The 5,935-nt window shown below is 45.8% G+C and overlaps 1 non-coding gene across 1 annotated transcript; it reads left to right on the forward strand.

The window, feature by feature from the left end:
• The first annotated feature begins 5,853 nt into the window (after positions 1–5,853).
• trnas-uga (transfer RNA serine (anticodon UGA)) lies at positions 5,854–5,935 on the forward strand. Its single transcript has one exon. It is a non-coding gene; the product is annotated as a tRNA-Ser (tRNA).

A 5,935-nucleotide genomic window follows, 5' to 3' on the forward strand; every position in this document is an offset into this window, starting at 1 on the left:
GCAAAGAAGGTTAAAAGGAAACTTCATAGAGGAGTTCAAAATCAAGAAGTGTTTGACAGAAGAAATAAGCTGAAACTATTTCCAGTGGCAGAAAGGTCTGTAACCAGAGGCACAGATTCAAACTAAACAACAGAGGCTACATATAAATGACTTGGACATTGGAAAACATGGAGGTGTGGTAAACAGTGAGGATGATATCAACAGCCTGCAACAGGACATAGATAAGCGAGTGGAGTCGGCATACAAGTGGCAGATGGATTAATATGATCATAAATTTGTAAGATTTAAGGTATATATGGGAAAGGACAAAGATGGACCAGAAATAAAGGTACTGAATTGGGGGAAGGCCGATTTCAATATGATAAAATAGGATCCGGCCAAAGTGTACTGGGAGCAGCTACTTGTCGGAAAGTCTACATCAGACCAGTTGGAGTCATTCAAAAAGGAAATACCGAGAGATTAGGGCCAACATGTTCCCGTAAAGGTGAAGGCAAGACCAACAAGTCCAGGGAACTCTGGATGTCAAGGGATATCGAGGATTGGATAAGGAAAAAACGGAGGCTCGAGGAGAATATAAAGTGTAGGGGGGGAATATTTAAAAAGTAATTAGGAGAGCAAAGAGGGGGCATGAAAAAACGCTGGCGGACAAGATAAAGTAAAATCCCAAGGCGTTTTATAAGTATATTAAGGGCAAGAGGATAACCAGGGAAAGAGTAGGGCTCATTAGGGACCAAAGTGGCAATCTGTGTGTGCAGTCGGATGATGTAGGTAAGGCTTTGAATGATTACTTTCCATTTGTGTGCATTATGGAGAAAGACGATGTAGGTATAGAGATCAGGGAGGGGGATTGTGATATACCTGAACAAATTAGCATCGAAAGGGAGGAGGTATTAGCGGTTTTAGCTCAAAAGTGGATACATCACCAGGCCCAGATGAGATGTATCCTAGGCTGCTTTATGAGGCAAGGGAGGAGATTTCACCCAAGAGAATGAGGATGTAGATATGGAACTTAGAGAGAGAGACTGTGAGGTTCTTGAGCAAATTGTCATAGGGAGTGACAAGGTATTGGAGGTTTTGGAAGGCTTAAAAGTGGACAAATATCCAGGTCTGGACGATTTGTGTCCCAGGATGCTGTGGGAGGCGAGGGTGGAGATTGCAGGGGCTCTGACCCTAATTTTTAATTCCTCTCTGGCCACAGGGGAGGTGCCAGAGGACTGGAGAACAGCTAATGTGGTCCCACTATTTAAGAAAGGTTGTAGAGATAAGCCAGGGAACTACAGACCAGTGAGTCTCACGTCAGTGGTAGGGAAACTATTGGAGAAAATTCTGAAGGAGAGAATCTATCTCCACTTGGAGAGGCAAAATTTGATTAGGAATCGTCAGCATGGCTTTGTCAGAGGGAGGTCATGCCTAACAAATTTGATTGAATTTTTTGAGCATGTGACCAGCTGTGTAGATGAGGGTGGTGCAGTTGATGTAGTTTATATGGATTTCAGCAAAGCCTTTGACAATGTCCCACATGGGAGACTTATCAAGAAAGCAAATGCACATGGGATACAAGGTAACTTGATAAGGTGGATTCAAAATTGGCTTAGCTGTAGGAGACAGAGAGTGATGACAGACGGCTGTTTTCATGACCAGAAGCCAGTGTCCAGTGGCGTACCACAAGGATCTGTGCTGGGTCACCTATTGTTTGTCATTTATATAAACGACATAGATGACTATGTGGGGGGTAGGATCAGTAAGTTCGCGGATGACACAAATATTGGCCGAGTGGTTATCAGTGAGGTGGAGTGTCTTAGGTTACAGGAAGATATAGACGGGATGGTCAAATGGGCAGAAATGTGGCAGATGGAATTTAACTTTGAAAAGTGTGAGGTGATACACTTTGGAAGGAGTAATGTGACACGAAAGTATTCAATGAATGGCCTGACACTGGGAAGTTCTGAGGAACAAAGGGACCTTGGCATGATTGTCCAGAGATCTCTGAAGGCAAAAGGACAGGTTAATAGGGTGGTGAAAAAGGCATATGGGACACTTGCCTTTATCAATCGCCGCATAAATTACAAAAGCAGGGAGGTCATGTTGGAGTTGTATAGAACTTTGGTAAGGCCACAGCTGGAGTACTGTGTGCAATTCTGGTCGCCACATTATAAGAAGGATGTGATTGCATTGGAGGGGGTGCAGAGGCGATTCACCAGGATGTTGCCTGGGATGGAACATTTAAGCTCTGAAGAGAGGTTGGATAGGCTTGGGTTGTTTTCACTGGAGCAGAGAAGATTGAGGGGTGACCTGATCGAGGTGTACAAGATTATGAGGGGCATGGACAGGGTGGATAGGGAACAACTGTTCCCCTTAGTTGAAGGGTAAGTTACGTGAAGTCACAAGTTTAAGGTGAGGGGCGGGAGGTTTAAGGGGGACTTGAGGAAGAACTTTTTTACCCAGAGGGTGGTGACGGTCTGGAATGCCCTGCCTGGGAGGGTGGTAGATGCAAGTTGCCTCACATCCTTTAAAAAGTACCTGGATGAGCACTTGGCACGTCATAACATTCAAGGCTATGGGCCAAGTGCTGGCAAATGGGATTAGGTAGACAGGTCAGGTGTTTTTAATGCATCGGTGCAGACTCGATGGGCCGAAGGGCCTCTTCTGCACTGTATTATTCTGTAATTCTGTGATTCTGTGATTTCAGGGGCTCTGACACAAATTTTCAAATCCTCTCTGGCCACAGGAGAGGTGCCAGAGGATTGGAGGACAGCGAATGTGGTACCATTATTCAAGAAGGGTAGTAGGGATCAACCAGGTAATTACAGGCCAGTGAATCTAACATCAGTGGCAGGGAAACTATTGGAAAAATTCTGAGGGACAGGATTAATCTCCACTTGGAGAGGCAGGGATTAATCAAGGATAGTCAGCATGGCTTTGTCAGGGGAGACCGTGTCTAAAAAATATGATTGAATTTTTCGAGGAGGTGACTAGGTGTGTAGATTAAGGGAAAGCAGTTGATGTAGTCTACATGGACCTCAGTACGGCTTTTAATAAGGTCCCGCATGGGAGATTGGACAAGAAGGTAAGAGTCCATGGGATCCAGGGGAATTTGGCAAATTGGATCCAAAATTGGCTTCGTGGCAGGAGGTCGAGGGTTGGTTTTGCAATTGGAAGCCTGTGACCAGTGGTGTACCACAGGGATCGGTGCTGGGACCCTTGCTGTTTGTAGTGTACATTAATGATTTAGACATGAATATAGGAGGTATGATTAGTAAGTTTGTAGATGACATGAAAATTGGTGGTGTCGTAAGTAATGAAGAGGAAAGCCTTAGATTACAGGACGATATAGATGGGCTGGTAAGTTGGGCAGAGCAGTGGCAAATGGAATTTAATCCTGAGAAGTGCGAGGTGATGCATTTTGGGTGAACTAACAAGGCAAGGGAATATACAATAGATGGTAGTCTTAGTCTTTAAGTAGAATCCGCTGAATAAAATTCTCAAAGCACAGTCTCCTCTTGTATATTTTCTTTGTCGCTATTGGAGATGAATCAGTACAAAGCAATAAAAACACAATTTGACATTTTAAAAATACTCTCACATGTTCGGTGAATTGAATCTGTGTCTCCCCTGTGACTGGAAGGGATATTATCCACGATACGGTTGAGAAGATGAAACACGAACAGCCCTAAAACATTAACTATGGTTCCCTCTCCATAGATGCTTCTTGACCTGCTGACTGTTTCCAGTATGTTGTTTGGAGCCCAACTTTCCAGCATCGGTCACCCAGGAAGTGGCCATTCTAATTCTGTGACTCTGAGCACTTGTGTTGGGACAGGGGTTTGACTGGCAATTCACACTTATTAAGTGTCAACTTTTATTGTACATGAAGCAATAGACAGAGCTAAGTGATCCCATAACCAAATGATCAGATCTAAGCTCTGCAGTCCTGCCACATCCAGCTGTGAATGGTGGTGGACAATGATGGGGGAGCCCAGCACATCAATGCAAAAGATTAGGCAGAAGCATTTGCAACAATCTTCAGCCAGAAGTGCCGAGTTGATGATCCATCTCGGCCTCCTCCTGAAGTCCCCAGCATCACAGATGCCAGATTTCAGCCAATTCAGTTCACTCCGCGTGATATCAAGAAACGGCTGAAGGAACTGGATACTGCAAAGACTATAAGCCCTGACAATATTCCGGCAATAGTACTGAAGATTTGTGCGCCAGAACTTGCTGCGCCCTTAGCCAAGCTGTTCCAGTACAGCTACAACACTGGCATCTACCCCGGCAATGTGGAAAATTGCCCAAGTATGGCCTGTACACAAAAAGCAGGACAAGTCCAACCCGGCCAATGATCGCCCCATCAGTCTACTCTCAATCATCAGTAAAGTGGTGGAAGGTGTCATCAATAGTGCCATCAAGCAGCATTTGCTTGGCAATAACCTGATCAGTGACCCTCAGTTTGGGTTCCGCCAGGGCCACTCAGCTCCTGCCCTCATTACAGCCTTGGTTCAAACATGAACAAAAGAGCTGAACTGAAGAGGTGAGGTGGGAGTGACTGCCCTTGACATCAAGGCAGCAATTGAACGAGTATGGCATCAAGGAGCCCCAGCAAAACTGAGGTCAATGGGAATCAGGGGGAGTTATACATAATGCAAAGGAAGATGGTTGTGGTTGTTGCAGGTCAATTATCTGAGCTCCAGGACATCATTGCAGGAGTCCTCAGGGTAGTGCCCTCGGCCCAACCATCTTCAACTGCTTCATCAATGACCTTCAATCAATCATAAGGTAAGAGGTGGGGATGTTCGCTGAAGATTGCACAATGATCAGCACCATTCACGACTCCTCAGATACTGAAGAAGCCCGTGCAGAAATGCAGCAAGACCAGGACGATATCCAGGCTTGGGCTGATAAGTGGCAAGTAAAATTCGCACCACACAAGTGCCAGGCAATGACCATCTCCAACAAGACAGAATCTAACCATCTCCCCTTGACATTCAACGGCATTACCATCGCTGAATCCCCCACTATCAACATCCTAGGGGCTACCATTGACCAGAAACTGAACTGGAGTAGCCATATAAATACCATGGTACAAGAGCAGGTCAGACGCTAGGAATCCTGCCGTGAGTAACTCATCTCCTGACTCCCCAAAGCCTGTCCACCATCTACAAGGCCCAAGTCAGGACTGTGATGGAATACTCTCCACTTGCCTGGATGGGTGCAGCTCCAACAACACTCAAGAAGCTTGACGCCATTCAGAACAAAGCAGCCCGCTCGATTAGCACCCCATCCAGAAACATTAACTCCCTCTACCACTGACACACAGGGGCAGCAGTGTGTACCAAAAAATGTAGCTTAAAGGGGACTGGAATAGCTGAGGAGGCCAGAGATACCGTTGATTCCTGGGACATTGGGGCCGGCTCTGGGGGAGATAGGACCTGTACAGTCTGGAAAGGGCAACACCTGAACGGAGCCGGGACTGAGTTCCTTGTGGGCCATTTTGCTGGTGCTGTTGGGAAGGGTTTAAACTAGTCTGGCAGGGGGATGGGGATCTGAGGGGAGACTCAGTTGGGAGAAATGAAAATGGAAGGCAAAAAAATAATGGATCAGTCTGGAAGACGGAGGAAACAAAGGTTATTAATTTAAAAAAAAGACTTTGGCAGGGCTCAAGGGTATCTATTTCAATGTAAGGAGTATAGCAAATAAAGCAGATGAGTTGAGGGCACAGATTCGAGAAACGTTATGGCCTAATCCTACTGTTTTCATAATGTTCTTATTCAGCGCTCATGTCACCCAAATCAATGATTGTGAACAAAAATGGCAAGTCAGCCGTAGTGTGCAGGCATGACCAAACTGCTGTTGTGTGTAGTCATGGCCGAGTGGTTAAGGCGATGGATTTGAAATCCATTGGGGTTCCCCTGCGCAGGTTCGAATCCTGCTGGCTACG

This window comes from Heterodontus francisci, chromosome 34 (genome assembly GCF_036365525.1).
Source record: "Heterodontus francisci isolate sHetFra1 chromosome 34, sHetFra1.hap1, whole genome shotgun sequence".
Lineage (NCBI taxonomy): Eukaryota > Metazoa > Chordata > Chondrichthyes > Heterodontiformes > Heterodontidae > Heterodontus > Heterodontus francisci.